Source organism: Catharus ustulatus, chromosome 2 (assembly GCF_009819885.2).
Source record: "Catharus ustulatus isolate bCatUst1 chromosome 2, bCatUst1.pri.v2, whole genome shotgun sequence".
Taxonomy (NCBI): Eukaryota; Metazoa; Chordata; class Aves; order Passeriformes; family Turdidae; genus Catharus; species Catharus ustulatus.
This window is the reverse complement of record NC_046222.1, coordinates 112731865-112752608: the sequence shown is the minus strand read 5'-3', so window position 1 is coordinate 112752608 and position 20744 is coordinate 112731865. Positions and strand designations below refer to the sequence as shown.

Sequence of the window (20744 nt, the reverse complement as noted above, 5' to 3'; positions counted from 1 at the left end):
GAACTCATCTCCTTTTGCTTCTTTTTCCTGGCCCCTGGATTTAGCATGCACAGCTGCACAGCACCTTGTTTTCCTCAGAAATTATAGAGATTGCTGTCATCAAAATAATTGGATGAGGCATTTGGGACATGTGGGTTCAACTCCTTCAAATCAAGAAGACTTACAAAATAATGCTTCCATTTCCTGGGCATGTGCTGTACTTCTATAGCACATACACACATTGTGTGCTTTCAAAGGAACAGTTTGTGACGAGCAAAATGTTAACTTGTAAAATAAATGCAGCAAATGTTTATGGGTAGCTCATTCAAAACTATTCAGTTAATTTCTGCCCTGTTGTACTGGGTAGAATGATTCCCATCATACTCTAAACATAAAAGTGGAGCATTCCATAAAATTTTATCAGCTCCTATTGTGAAAGCCCCCAGGAAGCTTTAAAAGCTCTCTAGAAATGCATCTAGTTTCTGCAGAATTCAAAACTTAGCATAAGTGTATTTGCCCATGAATCTGTGCTATTGACTGACTACTATTATGCCAATACATCATAAATACAAAACTGATATTAGGATAACATTGCTGAAAACATTTTAGTTCCTTGAAAAATGATGTCTGAAATAAAAGAATTTTGGTACATTCTAAAATATATGCAAAAACAGTTGATGTTTATACTATTTACACAGGATTTTGGATTCTAGTACATACTCCCCATATGTACACTGAGAAAGAACATGATCACTCCCTCTCCAACAGCAGCCAGCCCAGCCTCCAGAAATGCACTGGGAACACAGCATTTTTGGGTTACTTCTGACCCACAAGAACTGACAGTCATCTGTCTGCTCCTGTCTCTTAGTTGCTCAGTTGTGTTGTGCCCACACATCAATTGAGGGATTAGAAATAGATGCAGATGCAAGGTAAATTTATTTCACAGGCAGTGAATTTCGTACCACACACACAAATCTTATTAACTCTTCATTGATTATAACACCAGGAGATTAATAAGAGCTATAAGAGGCATTAAGTAAGCTAGAAGTAGAACAGTTTATGGGGTTCCAGTACTGTCTTCTTTTTTTAAATTTATTTTCTTTTTACATTTAGTTAAAGGAGATTATTGTGATGAAGAATTGTGAACTAGAGCTTCCAAAATCAATTCTGTAATGAAAGTCTCCCACTGTTTCATCCGGATGAACAAAGGCCACTACTCTGGAAGGCCAGATACCAAATGGACTTCTACACTTCCTGTTGTTACCTCAGCATTATTTATTAATTGTTTACATGATGGAAAATATTTTGATTGTTTCGTGATGCCTAAGAGTTGAAGTCATTGCATAAAGTGGGGCCCCAGCTAAAGGAGTCAGGACATTCTTTACTGAGGTTTGTCCATTCAGGACAGAAACCTATTTTCATTTTAATGTGCACGCATTGTCAGTAATTATGTGCAAATGAGCAGTTAATGAAAACAAGTGTAGTAAGAAAATCCTGAGCAATGGAGGATATTAGCACAACTCTAATGGAACAAGTATTAGCTGTTCACCAAGAAGCTTTTAGCTCTATTATATGCAAGCCATTAGATACTGACAGAGTTTTGACTATTGTCTCAATCAACTAACTTGAACTTTTTCACTGTAAGAGTGGTGAAGCACTGGAACAGGTTACCCAGAGAAGCTGTCAGTGCCCATCCCTGAACTGTTGTGGGCCAGGTTGGATGGGCTTGGAGCATCCTGGTCCAGTGTGAGGTGTCCTTGCCTGAGGTAGGGGGAGTGGGACTGAATTATCTTTAAGGTATTTTTAACCCAAACCATTCTATGATTCTATGAACATCAATCTGTAATATAAATATTTTTAAAATGTGCTTTGGTCCCATGCCAATCAATTAATTTTCAGCTTTTAAGGTAGAAGTCATGATAAGTATTTAACATTCTCTGGTATACTCTGGGTTTTGTGTTTGCTGTCAGTCTCTGAAATTTTTATTTTATATGAAATCTTATAAGCATATGCAGTATTTCAAGATATTTCAGTCTACAATATGTAAACACTCATTTCCTACAAAGATAATTTTTTTTAAAGGTATTTATATTTGGATGGGCAAGGTAATTCCCTTAGTTTTATTCTGTGTAAAAGTTTTAGTCTTTCTTGCAAACTTAAAGAACAGAATATCAAAAACATTTGGTGAAATATATAGTACCATAAGCAGGGGACAATTCCCAGAGAAATTGAGATGCTGTCTACTCTGACAAAAAACCCTAACAGTAAGGTAATTTTTAAGCAATTATTAGTTCTATGCATGTTCAGTGTTACCAGGGCAGTATATATTCCTTTCAATAGTCCTGATTTGAGGGCTTGTCAATACTAACTGGTTTGTCCAGAGAGTGCAGAGGCAGATGAGGATCTTAATGACTCCTACTTACCAAGAGAGCTGACAGCTTATTCGTAGCACTGCTATTAACTCTGATGCCCACACAGATTCATGAAAGCAATTTAATTACATATGAATTATCAAGAGTTCTCAATTGTTTATTTATTGCAGGTCAGGCAACTAGTCAAAAGGCTGCCTCCTACATGAAAATATCTCACCATTTTTTTTAAACAGAACCCTTTTTCACTTTTTTTTTTTTTTTTTTTCACAAGAACTTGTTAATCATGTAGCTAATGTACGGCAAAACTATGGTTTCAGTGATGAACAGACCACCCCAGCTTGCATTATGACAGAAATCCTCACTGCCTCCTTCTCAGCTTTACGACACAATGCCTAGGGGATCATATATGACTGTGCAGGGCTGAGTAACTTTAAAACAATTTTTAAATCTCTTACTGACCTGCATTTATTTTTTCTTTAAAAGCATTAGACAAATTGTGTGAAGCAGTGTCCCTGGGGGCACCCTGAGGGCTGCAGGTCCCCAGGGGCTATTGCAGGGCTCCCCATGCCCCAGCCAGGAGCAGCTCTGGGCACCGGGCAGTCCCAGCCCCAGGCCCTGGGCACCTCCCTTGGGGCACTGTCAGGGCCAGGTAGTGCAGCCTGAACCCGTGGCTCAATTCCTCCACAAGCCTGCACACATGGCACTGCACAGGCCTGTCTATGGGGCAGCTGTACCTGAGTTAATTAAGGCTCTTCAGAGCACCACCAAAACATTATGGGAGTTTACAATCCACTACACTCTTCTATAGGCTTAATCTTCTCAAACTACATAAAAACATGAACTTTTCATTACTTCTGATAAAAATCCAGTAGAAGAGTGTATGCACTGAGGAAAATCTATTTCCATGTTTAGGTTTGATTTACTGAATCAATAGGGTTTTTATTTCTAACACTATTTTTACTCTGTCCTCCATCATGCTTCATAAGCTGAGACAACACTTGCCAAGGGTGCTGTAAAGGACTAGCCTGACAGAAACATCAGTATATTCTATTATACTGGAGATGGGAAGCACTACTCAGGAGCTAGAAGAATTAAAGTATTAACCACATTTGAGAAAAAAACGGATTTTCTCCACCCTATATGTGGAAGTACAGGGAACTGCTCCAAAGGACAGCAGTTCCCAAAGCAGACTTAAAAAAAAATACCACTTGACTGAAGAAAAAAAGACACCCCCTCCTCACAAAGAACTATAAGACTTGTAAAGGCTGAGAGGAAAAACTCTTAGCTGCACAGGGACAAACATGGCAGAATCAGAGGAGGAGCAGCTGAAGGCTTGAGGCACTGCTGCAGACACAGAACAGTCAAACAGGAGTCTTAAAACATTGTCTTGCTCCATCACACCCTGCCTGTGGTTCCCATCATCTTGTATATGCATTTTGTGCTTATTAAGAAATTCTAAATATTGTATTTTCTTTGTCAGCATTCCAGTGCATTTCCCAAGGCAGGACAACTGGGATAAATGTGGTGGTGTGGTAATTAAGAAACTTTGCATAGACTTCTAAAGAGAAGGTGAAAGGAAGGAAAGTCAGGTTATAATACCTCACTTAGCTAATTAGCACTGCATGAAACAGAAGGTATGGTAGAAGAGCCATTCAGACTCTTCGAGTTTTAGACTGACTTAATATAATGAAACTCTACAGCAGTTTGACAGGTGTCCACCAAAAGAAATTTAACATCAATTGTCACAAGTAGATTAAAAGATTGATTTGTTAAAGTAAAACAAGTCAGATCCAACATGAAGATTATAGCGTAGTACACCCTTATGTTTACTTTATTAAGTATTTGTCTTTCAAACACCTTGAAGGAACATAAATCTTCCCTTGATTTTAACTCCTAATTTTTTTCCTGGTTTGATTCTACAGTTGAAAAACATCCACTGAGCCATTCTACTCCCACTTTTGCCCCTACCTGACTTTGGGCCAGCACTAAGCATGTATTTATTTCCCTGAACTGTGTCAGTGTGCTATTCACTTTTGCTGTAAGCAAGGGATCTTCAAAGAAGCATCAGATGGTGTGGGAGAGAAAGAAGAGATGAAAGTAGGTAGCAGAGCTACAGACATCATCACTTAGGTCTGCTAGGACTCATTGAACCTCTGGTTAAACTTGCTTACAAAGTTCATGATGCCATCCTTTTATCATGTTGACTAACTCGACCTACTGCAATGTCTGAGTGTAGCTTTGCGTCAGCAAAGCAAGTTAGGAGACTGGGCAATGCATTTGTTAATTCTGGATTAATATCCTGGGATATCAGGCAGCAATGAACTATCTCTATAGTTCACAAACAAGTACTTATCTTCAAATAAAACAGTCACGCTGGAAGAGAATTACATTTTCAGCTTGCTGAGAGGTCCTGACTCCATACATGCAAAAAGAGCTCTCCCAAATAACCAGTGTTTGTGAAACAGTTTCTGAATTTAAAAGATGCATTTGAGAGCAAAGTTGAATTTAAGGACATGCTTAATAAGACTTTTAGTAAACAAACTAAATCGTAGTTTGATTAGTCTACAGTATTTTCATTTTGTACGTAGATGAGGCCAAGTATTTTTCAATATAAGTGGCCTAAAGAAATTTTGTAGTTGTATGAACCAGACCAAATCAGAATGCTGTCAAAGTCATGTTTTGTTTTGTTGGGTTTTTTTTTTACCTTTAAAAAGTAAAAATAAAGAGATAAAAACACCTTATCTGACCTGCTGGTCACACTTTTTCTTGATGCAGCCCAGGACAGTTGGCTTTCTGGGCTGCAAGCACACAGTAATGGCTCCTGTTGAGTTTCTCAACAAGCAGCAACCCCAAGTCCTTCTTCTCAGGGAAGCTTTCAATTCATTCTTTGCTCAGCCTGTATTTGTGCCTGGGATGTGTTTGTGCTGCTATGACCCATTTGCAGGACTTTGCACTCGGCTTTGCTGGACATCAGCAGGTTTGCACAGCCCCACCCCTCAAGCGTGTCGAGCTCCCTCTGGATGGCATCCCTGCCCCTCAGCACATTGGCTACACAAGACAGTTTGGTGTCTTTGCAAACTCGCTGAAGGTGCCCTCAATCCCACTGTCCAACAGCTCTGGTCCCAGTAGTGACCCCCTGAGGATCACCACTTGTCACTTGGACATCAAGCTGCCAACCACAACCCTTTGAGTGTGGCCATCCAGTCAAGTCCTTACTCACCAAGTGGTCCATCCATCAAATCCATGTCTCTCAATATAAACATGCATTTAGACAGGGAACAAATTGTGACATGTACCTAAAGTTGATGCTCTTATAAGAAGTATTGGTACATGCCAATACTTACAATGAAAATGAGCTACAAAAACTTTACTGTAATAATTTAGTAATCTTTTAATGATGCATTTCCTACTGAATTATTAAAAATATATACTCAAAACTAAATACAAAAGATTTTGTTTGTTGGGTTTACCTTAGCTGAAATATTTCATACATCTCTTCCTCTAAACTGTACATTAAATGAAAACTTTGAAATTATGTCCACATTATCTGTTCTGTTCATCATCCACACCAATTTGCTAATAATTTTGCCTCCCCACTGTGGAAAATATCAGTATTACAACCAATAAAGTCCTTTTTCTGACTGTTGCTGGTTGAGAATTATTTGGTTTACAATTTTCTAAACAGGGTTAATTCTCCATTCTTTCTGAACATATATAATTCCCAATGAGAGTTTTTAGATAGCAGGGATGACATCCTTCAAATTGTAGTCCCTGTTCATCCCAAGTAGTTGAAAGTTTGACTGAAGAAGAGCAGATTGCAGGTCTCATTTAAATTCATTAATGCTGTTTTGAAATCATTTAGCTGTTTTATGTATTACAGCAGCTGCTAGTGTAGCTTAAAATAAAATGGGAAGGGACTATTCTGCTTTCAATAGAACAGTCTTTATGGGTTTGAATTTGGTAGAGACATCATGCTATCTTTGAATGACTGTTCCCTGGATGACTATCTCCCTAACAACAGATGATGCTTGTGTGATATTGTCTGAAACAAAAGGGCTTCAGTTTGTAATCCTACACTCAGCAAAGTCTGATTACCAAAACAGGCAAGACAAGGAGCCAGATTACTGAAAAGAATTATCATCTCACCACTCCCAAACCAAATCTGAGGATCTTACTCAGAAGAACTTACTAAAAAACAAGAGACCTGTTTTAAGATTAATAGATCTCTCTTGTTTTCCCTTGCCCTTTTTTTAAAGGCAAATTGTTTCCAAGAAGATGAGAATTCCTGTTTTGTTCCTAGAAGCTGAAGTGCTGACCAAAGTCACTGAAGACAATCATCTGTATAAACTCCACCAGAATAAACTCTCACTTTGGCTGAGAGCACAGATATAAAAACTCAAGGACTTATTCATAATTTATTTTCTTGTCATGATGACCTTTAGGAATTAATTGTTCTCAAATGCATTTTTTTTCCAGGTTTGCTACCCTTCACTAAAATCAGGAATCTGATAAAGAATCAAAGCATTGAACACATCAACAGTACATATTAATATTTTTCTGGAAATCTAAATATTTCCTTCACTCATTACAGCTCATAAGCTCATCCAAAGATGTACTCTCAAGCCACTAGCTCATAGGTCCGTTGATGAATACTGCTCCAGATAAATATAACATAACATTTATTATTTAATATATATATTTTTTAAAAAACCTAAAAATTGCTGATTTCTATAAGGGCAGAGTCTATCCAGAACATGAAAAGCAGACTTGGAAAAAGAGTGGAGAAGAGTGAAAAATATTTTAAAACAACCAAACCATTAACAAAACACCCTGAACAAAAATATTTGTGTCATGCACTTTCAAAGGTTGAAAAATAGCAGCAAAGTTTATTTGAATATATTCTGAAACACAGCCCTTGTGAAGGACTGTAAGGAGTTCATGAAATTTAATAATTAATGTTCACAAGGGATATGACACCATGCCTTTAGATTTTTATACTTTAGGAAAAATCAACAAGGTACAGATCTCTCTGAGAACCTGTCTAGAGATTCCATTTTCATAGAAAAACATATTTGTCAAACAGCATTACGTATTTTTAAGCAAAGAACAATGAGTCACATAGGAATCTGAACCAGAAAAGATCACAGTAATAAAATCTTTTCATGTTCCCACAAGCTTCAGTGTTTGGGCATATGACTTCTAGGAAGGTAAACTTGGAAAATCCTGAATAATTCTGCTAAAATGCTGTTTGGAACAAATCAACTAGTTACAAAAGTTTGAATATTTACAATTGTATCTATATTTTTAGGAAGTTCTAGAATAAACAAAATTATGATGTTTAATACCAGCTTAATAAATTCTAAGTGATACAGCAGAGTGGACAAGAGAATTAATTCACCAAAATTGTAATTAAACACTAATGGGTTTTAAGATTCTAGAAGTGCGTAAGCATTTGTGGAAAGAAGAGATATCAAATTACAGAAGGGCCCAAGGGGAAGGATGTGCTGAGCCTTGCAGGGAATATCCATGGCAGTGCATCTCTCCTTGCAGGCTGTGCTATGGAATCAGCAGGAATGCACTCTGACCTTACCTTTCACATGAGGCATTATTCTGAGTACACCTTCTCTGCTACAAATGGAACACAACTTTTAGATTCATGTTTGATTGACATTTTTTCACCTGAATTTAGGAAAGATTTTTGCATTTAGAATAACAACAATAAAAAAGCAAGTTTCTTTTCCTTTTATTAACTTAACTTATTAACTTATTAACTTATTAACTTATTAACTTTTTATTCCCTATTCATGTTTATTAAAATGAAAATTAATAACAGCTGAATTTTTTTCATCTTTAGGATGACAGAAAGATTACGTTTTAATTTTGGTAAAATTGTTCATATACAGTTATGACTTATTCATTTTAGCATTGAGTATTTCCCTGTTTTCCTGTGCTTTAAGATTAATTGAACATCTCTTCAATTAAAAATTACAAAATACATATATTCTGGGTATTTCTAGATAGAAAATATTTACTATGTATATGTAAAATAAGAAAGTACATGAGCTAAGTGCTGATCTCTTTAACTTGCTGATACTGAGGAGTAAAAAATACAGTAAACAGTAAAAACTGGAGTGAACAGGAAAACTGTAGTCAAAATTTGCTTGATCTCTTCCTTCACCACTACAAAGGGCAAAATAACGGGTTGGCAAAGTATAAATCTGTCAGCTCACAGCAACTGTCCTCAAGGGAATTAAGAATGACCTCCAAAGCATGCCTTATTCCTGGACAGTCCCTGCTAAATTGAAATAATGTTATGCCATTGTAACAACCCAAATCACATTTTTTATTTCTTCTTCGACATAGCAATAAAAAGAATATGAAAATTACTGGGCTAAGCTTTCAGGAAATCACCAATGACCCACTTTATAAAAGAATGCTGCCACATTGTCTTGAAATGATTGTTGGGGTTAGAAATTTGAGTAACTGTGGTGATCTTTCTAAGGAAGTGTTAGGTTAAATTGCTAAGCCCACCGAATAGCCACCAATCATTAAAAGTTTGTTTTTAGTTTAATGACATTATTTATCTTCACACTACAAACTGTACTTGGCAGTAGGTTTCAAATGTTTAAAAGATACACATCTTCTCATAAAAGCAGAGAATTATCTCCTAACATAGAAAATGTCTGACTTTTATACTAGCAGCTGCATACTCTTTCAAGGGCTATTGCAAAAGGATGAAACTGGAGAAATCTAATCTAATAACAGAAACAAAGGAGATCACTTGGAATCAAGGCATTCCATAGACTTTTTCAAAATGCTTCTTTTCACAGGATTATAAAATAAAATGAAATAAATGCAATGCAGAGAGGAAACACGAGTCTTTTTAAAGTATAATCTCTATGGTTGCACTAACAATAGATGCTCATTTCAAAGAATAAATCGTTTCTAGGCAATCTGATTTTGTTAATTCTCTTTTTTATTCTTTTCCAAAGAAGTTCATTATGTCTTTACACCTCTGCATCAGATTAAAAGTACAGTAATTTCACAATTACAAGCCGCACTGACTATAAGCCGCATCTGTGGGTGTTGGCAAATATTTCGTTCTTTGTCCATAAATAAGCCGCACCTGAGCATAAGCCGCTCTGTCGTTTGCAACGAGGACCCGCGTGCAACAAAGTTGCCAAGTAGCAACAGAACCGCAGCATGGAGGGGTTTACTGGCTCGGCTTGGACCATGAGGGCTCCACCCACTCAGGGCTGACGACAGGGCCAGGTGGCCCAGTTTGGCGCTGCCGCTAGGTGGGGCTGCTCGGGCCAGCCACCACTGGGCTCGTTCGCCCCGGCCCAGCACTGCGCCACGGTGGCAGGCAGAGATGGAGCCCACCGGCAACCCACGGCGGTGGCAGCAGGAGGAGAAGGAGCCACCCCGCTCCCGCGGCAGCGGCAGGCGGGAACGGGAGCCCCCTGCCTCCCCCCGGGCCCCAGGGATGGCAGCACGGGGCCCCCCGTCTCTCCCCCGGGCTGGGCTGCCTGAAGGAGGAAGCTCTCCCGCCTCTCCCAGCGCTGTGTTGCCTGCAGGGAGCCAGCTCCACCTGCAGCGCAACAGAGTAACCAATTTGTAACAATTGCGAAATGCCGAGTTTTACTGCCAGGTGCTCGACTTGGCACCTCGGTTTCCACGTCTGGGGTTGGAAATGTCAGAAAATTTTTCACATATTAGCCGCTCCTGAGTGTAAGCCGCATTTTCAGAGTGGGAGCAAAATTTTAGTCAAAACGGTGCGGCTTGTAATCGTGAAATTACTATAGTAAAAAACCATGTCCTTAGTATACTGAGGTTGCTGTGGTACAGCAGTAGATACATTTCACCAATGACACCTCCTTGATGACCCCTGGACAATATGTTCTTCTAAGTAAGGCACCAATACAAATATATTCATCTACAGAATGCCATACAGCAAATTCCTTGAGTGTTTTCTTTTCATTTACATGGGACAAATGCACATCTTCAACAAGAAAGACTTGCTTTCTCCTCTCTCTGTCTATTGCCCCAGACATTAAAATAATGCTGAAATATTTAAACCTTCCTGCCCACTTTTAAAAAACTGAAACATTTGATGGGGATTGAGTATTTTTGAAGGTCAATAGAGTATGAGATTCTTCAGTAACTTTGTTGGTTCCTAACCTAGAGAAATAAACCACACACGTTTCCAGTGGAATTTTGTGGATGAAGAGCTGCTTCCCAGCCCCTGGGCTAGCAGTTGTCTTCTCGATTTCTGGCTATCTTACTTAGAACTTGTTTCTATGAGATACAATTGTTCCTGAACTCCCCAGACCTTTCAATTCCCAGATTGACATCCCTCGTAGCATGTGTCCTACCACTTAGTGCACAATAATCATGCTGCTCCATGAAATACTGGTGAAATGGAAATGGACCAAAAGTGTCAAATCCCTGCAGAAGGAATACACTTGTCAGAGGCAGCAGGCTTATCAACTGTATTTAACTATCTGGTATTTCATTGAGAAAAGCTTAATCGGGAACAGATTCAAGCATTTAATTATTTCAGTCCTTTGCCCAGTGCCACGTGCCTCTGTCCAACATGCTACACATTCACAAGCTAACATCCTGCCTATACAGAAGTCCAGTCTGCCAAATATAACACTTTCTTTCATTTACAGTAATTTCACGATTATAAGTCGCACCTGATTATAAGCCGCATTTCTGGGTGTCGGCAACTTTTCGTTCTTTGTCCATATATAAGACACATCTAAGCCGCACGTTACAATATAGGCTGTGATAAAAGGTATCTATTCTGTCACCATCTGTTGAGGGTGGGGCAGTGATCCTTATCTCTGCGGGGGATATTCTGCTAATGGGCCATCCACTGAAACCAGGTGGGGCATTGTTCTTTATCTTTTCACAGCCCATCCTTCCTCCAGCGAGTCATTTTCTGCTAATGGCCCATTGAGTCCCACTGTGTGACTCATAAAATTACTTCATTCCATTGGAAGTTGCTCCAGGCAGGGGCAAGAGGCCAACATTTCTTACCAAGATAAAAACAGAGGCTTTGGGACACTAAGGGAGCCCCTTTCTCCACTGGACTCCAGAGGAAAACCGGATTTCTCCACATCACCACTGCACCTTTAGAGGGAAACTGCACCTTCTACAGGAGCACTGCTTCAACTGAATCACATCTGTCACTGCAGGAGGATGCAGCCACCATTTAATGGGACTGCTACCAACACCCTGCCTGACAGGGTATCAGGTTGTACTCTGACTTTGTCAGAGTTTGGAGTTTGTTTCTTTGTAGTACTGTATTTCTATTTTAATTTCCCTAGAAAGTAACTGTTATTCCTAATTCCCATATCTTTGCCTGAAGGCCCCTTGATTTCAAAATTATAATAATTTGAAGGGAGAGGGTTTACATTCTCCATTTCAAAGAGAAGCTCCTGCCTTTCTCAGCAGACACCTGTCCTCCAAACTAAATCAGCAACTTTTCATTCTTTGTCCATATATAAGCTGCACCTGATTATAAGCCGCACTTCCGGGTTGGGACCAAAATTTTAGTCAAAATGGTGCGGCTTATAGTCATGAAATTACTGTACTTCTCATCAACTATGCTAGTATTCTGAGATTTATAATGTGATGCTAATTTTTCTTAGTAGAAACATGAAAAATTACATTATTTTAAAAGTTCCATTATTTTCTATCCATTCCTTCTTAAAGAACTGAGAAGGACTATTTAGTAGCCACACCTATCTTCTTTAAAAGAAGAAAAAATAGAGAGAATAATGAAGTAAAAGTAAATAATCTTTCTCAGTTTATTCTTGCAGGCCTATGGCATTTACTGAAGTTTTAAAGCCAAAGAGAGTTCAATCTCACAACCATTACAAAGACAGGAATACTATTTAGGTGATGATCATGGCAGGTTTTTATTAAAAAAGAAATATGCTAAGACTGCTTAAGCAATTCTGCTGGCCACAGTGCTCTGCAAATTACATTTTACAAGTTGTCTAATGCAGATGAGACAGAAAAAGCTGTATCAAATTATTTTCAATACTTATAAAGGACTCAAATTTAACAAATACTAAACGAATCCAAGTGAATGAGACCTGATGTAGTTGAACTATCCTCATGCAGTATTTCTTCCCATGTTGTAGTCAATTTTCTGTTACAATCAACACTTCATGAAAAAAATAAGTAGCTAGGTTTTCATTTATTTCTCAATTTATTTCCAAAAAAAAGTGCTTAGAGCAATAAAACATTTCTAAATTACAGAAGAAAGTACATTGCAACCATAATAATTCAGAAGGGCTTTATTACACCAAGAAAGCTGAGTTAGTTTTGTTGGTAGCAGAACTACAAAAGAGAGGAGAAGGGTGGTAGTGTTACATGTGACACGGAGCAGAGGAGTGCAATTTTTTCACTGCTGCCCTTATTTGTAAATTGGCAATTTCACCTTAGGAAGGTTGTTGCAAATGTGCACCAGTGTGAGAGAAGTAACATCGAGTTGCTCTTTTTTTTCTTGTATGGGAAATGGAGTAGGGGAACAAGATCTTACCAACTTAGGATAGTCTTGACACATACAGCAGTAATTATACAGCCTGCTAAACAGATACACAGGCTAAATAGTTAAAAATATGCTTCAGCCAGCTGATATTAAAAATCCACAGTAGCAAGTTTGCATCTAATGAGATGGCATGTACAAGCTTAGCAAGTATTTGGGTCATAGTGTTACTGGTATAAATTTGCCCTATTTTGCTCACTTGCATGGAGCGGCAAAAATTTCTGTGGCAGAGTGTGAGCAGAGGTACATGCTCATTTCACAGTGAAGAAATACACATTTGATTCAAACAGTCATGCAAATACCACAGACATTTTACAAGTTGACTTTACAGAATATAAATAGATAGTAAATTACTTAATTGTTCTGCATCCACAACATTTTGACTGACATACTTTTGTATTTTTCTTTTGGAATTGACTAAACCAGGAATGATGTTCAGATACCCCAACATAATTCCCATGCATAACAACATATCTTTGCAAGGTAAGGGCACAAAGGTTTCTCCATCAGCAGTACATCTCTGTCTAATACTGAGATCCCATATGCTCCTTGTAGCTCCTGCCAAAAATCCCACTGTACCATGGAGAGAAATTCAGCATGGAGAATTGAGGCTCGCAAAAGGCAATGCTTATTACAATAATACTCTGAGGGGAAATGCTTTGTAGAGTTGGGTATTTTCAGGAAAACACTCATTAACTCAGTTTGTTCAAATAAAAACGAAGACACCCCCACTCCCAGCATCACTCCCTTTCTGCTTCACACACACATGCACTCACTCATTCACAAGCATAACTTTTCCAAAGACTTCTTGACTTAATAATTTTCTAAGAGTCATTTAATTACATTCAGTGGAAGATAAGGATACGGTTATATAGTTAAGTAATTCAAAGGAGGGGAACAAAAAATGGAAATGTCATTCCTTCTTCAACTGGCAGCTTTGTTTAAATGTAAGGCTGCATGTGAAGCACATCCAAAAGCCAAATTATGCAATTAGCTAATAGCCACTATTGACATGTAAAATCAATTTATGACAGCTATCATAGCAAAGCCAAGACAGATAATGTACTAGATAGTGCACCATTCATTTTGCAAGTTTTATCATTATTAGCATTATAGGGAAGACAAATTCTGTCTGTACAGACTGTTTGTATATGTACAGTGGGTACCCAGCAGTCATGACACAATACAACCTAGAATGCAGCCAGCCTACTATTGTCCTTGAGAGACTAGAAAATTCAGCTTTGGCACTGCTGTTTTGCAAATAGTTGCCTCCAGTTTTGAGAGCAGAATTCTTTGGTAAGGTCTACTCTGGGACAGAGCAGTGTTGCAGAACAGTCTGGGGCTAAGTGCCAAACATGACCTCAGTTCTTGTCCCAACAATGAAAGTCATTGTTAAGACTGGTATTAGAAATGTTCACATCTTCTTTCTCCTACCATCAACAAGAAATCTATAATCAGACATTTCTTCCTTGAGAACAAATGCTGTAAAGTGAGGTAACAGCAAAGCTCAACAGCATTGAAAAGAGAGTTATAATATTAAAAACTAGATAGATTTATTTTTTCATTAAAAAATGGTGTGGCAGTTTATAATTGGCTCTCTACTTCTTAAGCCATACACTTGTCAGCTTTCAAAATATATATTCACAGCAGGAAGCACTCAGCTAGAAGGTTTTATCAGATGAAGCAAAGGCAAACCTTTAGCTGGGGGCAGAATACAATTGTCAAGACCCATGCAACCATAAAGCATGTGAGTAATTGTGTTGTATCTGGGAGTTTTAACTTCAACAGGACTGTTTGTGCAAGTAAAGATTATACAAGTGGATAAGCACTGGTAAGTCAGTCCTAGTATGTGTATTCTTTGAAGTGTACACATTTCTAGAACAGAACTGGGAACATGTCTCTTGTATACAGAAGTAGACTGCAACACTGAGGGTGTGCTAAAGACAAAATGAAATTATCATGAAATTACACGAAATTATCATGCTATCAAAAATTGTATCACTGAGAATTATTTTCAAGCATGTTATAAATATTCACTAACACTTCACTGTTATAAAAGTTATCTATGTAATTTTAGTATCTCCAGAATTCCACATATTTCAGTGATAATGCAGAAGATATAAACCAGCACAAAACATGTGTTTTCTGCATTCTGTAGGCATGAAATGACAGTATCAGGGAGATAGGAATAAAGTTTTTGAAAGGAAACAGGAGAAGGAAATAGATATAGATCTGCTTTGTATGTTAGAAACTTTACATGACTGATAAGATTGAACAAGCACTGAATAAATCATTTCACTTTCTGTGTACATTGATTTTACTCAGCTTTCAGATTACTGTAGATAACACAGAAAAACATTTCAATGAAAATTAAAGAGACAATGTCTCTCTAGTGTGGAATAAATTAATGTCTTCACTGGGAAAAGCTATATAGCATTCAACAGAAAGTAAATCCCTCACCTTGAAACAGCAATACAAGATGAGTATACAGAAAGGTGAAAAATAAGAATCAATACAATCAGACAGAAGAACAAGAACTAAAATGTAGTGTTGTGATAGAACTCGCATATTTTCCAGAGTTTTCCCAAAAATCTTATTTTCCCTTGTCTGTTGAGAAATAAAGTTTGCCTTTGCTTCTTTTTAAATTCATGATGAACAATTTGCATCTTTCCTCAGAAGTAAATATTTTTCATGAAACAATTTTACAAAGGCAAAGGAAGAAAAATATTTTTTCTATTCATGGCAGATGTTCTTCTTGTGACCAAGAACATCAGAAAGAACAAAAGTACTCACTCCAATTCTCCCTGACAGGCACAAAAAGCAAATAAAAAATATCTCCTGCATGAATTCTAACAAATACTGGAGAAATTCTTCCTCCAGACAACTACAAGAGTTTTAAATTAATATTCTATGCTTCATGTTTGTACGATCCATCATTTTCCAAGACCTCCTCCACTCTCATGTCCCCTTGGAAAACCCGTCTCCATGGCACCTCCTGTAACAGCATGGAGCAGCTGAGAAACAAAAACACCCACAGTGTTGTGATGTCCCTTTACCTTGCAGGTGAGTGTGTGTGATGGGTGGAATTTAGTTTAAACTTAATACTCTCTACATTTGTCAGAGCTGAGTTATGGCTCTCTGAGAAATCCAGTAAAGCCAATTTTTTTCTGTGTTTTAAGGACACATCTTCAGCAGCACCACTTGCAGCTGTCTGGCCTCCCCACAGTTCTCTTCCAGCTCCCACCAGTTCCCTGCAATATTCCCTGCAAAGCTCTTGAGCAGGAAGGCAGGTTAGACACCACACAACACATGGCCTTCTCACCCCAGCAGGGGAGGTTCTCCAAACCTCTGTCAGTGGAACTTGCAAAACCAAGGCCAGCTCTTATCCAAAAAAAAAATTTGGAAACATGTAACAGAATAATTTTTTAATGATGAATACAGGTACTAGCCACAAATGAAGACTGCACATTTGGCTATATTCTAGAGTAGTGTTAGATTTTAGTTATTCATGGTAAAACAAAATCCTAATGTTGTTTAAAAAGACTCAGGGACATAAAATTTACATTCCTTTTTCTCTGTTTTAGGTGAAATGAAGAAGAAAGGTTGACTTTGTTAACATAGAAACATCCTAACCTTGAATAATCAGGTCAGTGGACTTTATGTCAAAAAGGCAGCAGTGGTAGCAGTACAGAGCTGCTGACTTCTCTAATAGAGATTTACTGGAATGGCAACATGAGTTTTACCAGTACATATGACAGCTCTTTAATGAAACTATTCACAACTCCACATTTCCATTACTTGCAAGCATCAGTGGTTTATTATTTATAGAATAGTTTCTTTCTCCTCTAACCTCTTCTGACATCCATAGTTCCTGCTTAGTCTGTGTAATCTTTGCTTCTTAGTCTTCTTTACTATTTTTTTACTTCCCAAAACCACTTGCAGCTGGCCTTATTTCCTTCTCCATACACCATACTGTTCATATTTCTTCCCTTCCTTCTGGCACTACACAATTACAGGATTTCTGTGTGATTGTAAATGTCTTTGCCTATCTCTTCAAGCAATGCAAGACCTCCTGGGGGGAACAACTGCAAGGAATTCCTGTTCAATTCCTGCAGCCATAAGCCAGGTGAGGTCAGAATAAAAATGCTCTATAAACATGAGCAGTTTTGCAGCATATGCAGACTAATTAAACCTAATCTGCACTTTCACATAGGTTATGGTGTATATAAGAAAAAGCAAACTTACTGAACTACATATTAATCTTCCAAAGCATGGAGATTCTATAAAACTAAAAACATAGGCATTTTCAAACTTTTTTAAACTGTTGCATAACCTTACTAAAGCTGATGTTCATTGTCAAGATAATCTAAATAATTTTATAACTACTTGTATCCAGGCTCTCAGATATGACTCTCTAGGACAAACTGGAGATAAAAGTTTCACAGCAACTAACTAAGAAAACATATTCAGTAGCAACATGCAAATAATATCAGCAATTCCTTAATATTTTATATTGCCCACCCTTTCCAAACATAGTTCTTTAACACATAGTAAATCTAGAGAGTGTTTCCTTTCCTTTAATATGAGAATGAGCAGCATCAGAGAGATCAAAGCAATACAGAGCATTATGACTTTACTCAGTTTCTGGAAGCAAAATCAATTTTTGTCGAGGTAGAGGTGCATGAGCTCTAAGCATTTTCTTTTGCATGTTTCATGTTACAGCTCAAAATATGAGATCATAGAATCTGAAAGCATTGACCTGCAGTGGTTAATGGAAACAGAAGAAATTGAATTCACATATACACAAAACACATTTCTTATGTATATAAAATCTGTTTTCTGTGTAAGAAACCATCCACATACTTATTGGTGACACTTTAAAGATAAGTTTATTGAAAAGAAAATGAGTTTTCTTTCCTTACAGCTTAAGAGCTATTATCACATTTTCATACACATTGTTTGACTTCCTTTTAGACTTTACAAATCCTGTCCCTTTGAGTATGATGTCTACTCTCTCCATACTCTTCTCTCCTTTCAGAGCCTCACAACATTTCAAGAGTCAGAGGTGCAACTGAAGCTAAATCAGTGAACTCTAAAATTACATTTAGACTGTTTTATCTTTTTTTTTTTTTCCAGTTCCACGTACTTGGTTGGGGGTGTGAGAGCTGGATGGGAGAGGAGAAGAAGAAGGACTAAAGCAGATAATTTAGAAAAATTGCCTTTAGTCCAGGTCAGTCAGGAATCATGAGTTTTCTCAGTCGTCAGTTCACAATTCACTGATGGTTTTCTAGACAGCTTTATTCCCTGAAGGAGAACATATTGTCTCCTTATTTTTACTGATTCTTCAATGTTTTGTTTTGTTTTTTTTAAACTAAGCCTGAAGGTTATCACATTCTGCCATGCTCCTCATTGACAACAAAAGGGGATAAGGCCAACCATAAGGCTTCAGGTCAGGCCTTTTGCACTCTTCACTAACTTACACTGATATTAACACACAGCTGGATAGATTTTCAACCTCAGTTCTTAGATAAGGCTTGTTTAAAACAATTTCTTCTTGCCCATTTTCCTGCTGCACAGTATCACTCTCATTTCAGTGATTTAGAATAAAGAGCTCTATCTTAAACTGTGGCAGCTCAGCACACGCTGCAGGAGGATGACAAGGATCACTAGACAGTGACAGGAGCGGTGCAGCCTTTGTTCATTACTGAAGTCATTCCTGGGATTGAATACAAAATGGTTAGGAGAGGGGGATCTTACACAGAGATATGCTAAAGAGAAGCAAGGAGAGGGCTTGTTATTATCTGTCAGATTTTCTTCATCTAGCAAATATTCATAAAGGTGAAGAAATGCATTCTTTCCTTCCTCTGCCTCTGAAAAGCCTGAGTCATTGCACTTCCTAAACCTTTACATTCTCTCCCAGTGCCTCCCACCTGTCTGAAAACCTCTCGGTTTTTGATGTTTAGAAAGAAGAGCAGGAGCCCAGAAAGTCTCTAAACATACTATTTAACATAATAGACTGAGAGCAGAGCACACAATTCCCACTGAAACAGTAATTTTTGAAGTACCTTCTCATAATTTAAGACATACACCTCAGCAGAAATATAAAAAATTAAGTACCACACATTCTCCAAGAAATTATGCAGGAAAACCTGGTCAGCTCATAATGGAGCCTGGTAAATGCTGCAGTGCTGTCAGCTTCTGGACCTGCCTCTCTTAGAAAGGCAAAGTCAGACCTGCACAGTGTCATGGATATTTCAGGTCTCATAAGATGCAGTGGGAAGGTTAAATTCAGAAGAGATTTATCAACTGGCATTAGTGAGCTGAGCATTTAATCTAGATCAATTGATACAGCAACTGCTGTAACAACCTGACAGCTCATTGTACCTCTGCTGCACGTTTAATTCGACACAAGAAGATGTAAACAGCAGCACAGACAAGGACTGGGTACTAGTTTGCTTCTTCTACTCTGCTCCAGCACCAGAGAGGAGAGTTTTCTTCTCTGAGAGCAACTTCTCCTCCTCCCTTTGGGGAAACCTGCTTGGAGGGCACAATGAGCAGTTGGCCTGTACAGAAGATTTAGGCAGTACTGAAGTGCTTCAGGATCTAAAGTAAAACCGTGTGTGAACTGCTGCTTCCCTTTCCCTGCTGCTGCCTATCTGAACTGGGACACTTTTGAGGGAAACAAGTACTGCTTGCAGCTGGGACCAAGTCCACAGCACATTTTCAGAGGCAATGGAAAGACCACAGGATCCTTACAGATCTCACCAGAGTTTGATGAAACCAGAAACTCACGCAGCTTCTCAGGCTGACACCCAGACTGAAGGAATGGATTTTCCTTGCTATGACAAAGCTGGCATGGACAGGCTTGTTTTCAAATTTGCTATTACACACAACAAAAGAGATCCTTCAATTAACTCCTTGCTCAACCAAAATTTTAAAGCTTAAGTAAATGGAATGTGTGCATTGCTGGGGTACCACCCACCCCATTGCTATTTAGGCAGCAACAGTGCTGGAAGAAAACCTTTTCTGATTCACCCTAAAGTTCAGACCATGAAAACAATTGAAGAAATAGAAACAATACCATATTTTTCTTCCCAGAGACTGAAAAAAGACAATCAGTTATTTGATTTTGGATGTATCAGGATGACTTCCAACTGCCAAAAAAAAAAAAAAACAAAACAAAACCATTGTTTTTTTGTTAATGACAATAACATTTTCACTGTGTCCTAATTATAAACAGGTAAAATAAGCTAAACTATTTTCTTCTTCTAATTAAATTGCAGCTATTCCAGTCAACAGTTTTGAAGAAAAAGAGAGATCAGTAGACCGCTGCACTCCTTTATATCATTCTAAATCACAGTTCTGTAACAGCACTTCTAACTTTTTAGTTGGCTTAGGAAAAGGCAAAGAAAGACAAATTAATTTGTATTTAACTCTCAATGATGTAAAACATTTCCCAGGAAAATGTGGCACCTGTGGAACATGGTAAAAAGCACTGTGGTGGTTTCACACTGTTTTATACATTATTATTTATACCATTACATTAATTAATTGCAGGTTCATTAATCATTCTTACAGCTGGAGCGTTGAACTTAAATTATGCCAAAAGTGAAAATGGAGTAATTAAACAGTTGTAGTGCTTTTGTGAAGTAAACAAGACTAAAAAAGGTGCTATACATATATACAGTGAATTAGGTATTTTGTTAATTCAGTGATGTGTTCCACTCTGTGAACTGTGATTTACAGTTCTGTGAACTGTTTTACAGTCACATCCAGTGGGTAACTGCAGCTCACTGCTAAAGCCCTTCAGCACCCCTGTGAGACATGAT

General features: G+C 38.0%; 1 protein-coding gene across 2 annotated transcripts in view; it reads right to left on the bottom strand.

Annotated features, from left to right (window-relative positions):
- IL1RAPL1 (interleukin 1 receptor accessory protein like 1) overlaps window positions 1–20744 on the bottom strand; it is a 695023-nt gene that overhangs the window by 620264 nt on the left and 54015 nt on the right. The gene's annotated exons all lie outside the window — the stretch shown is intronic.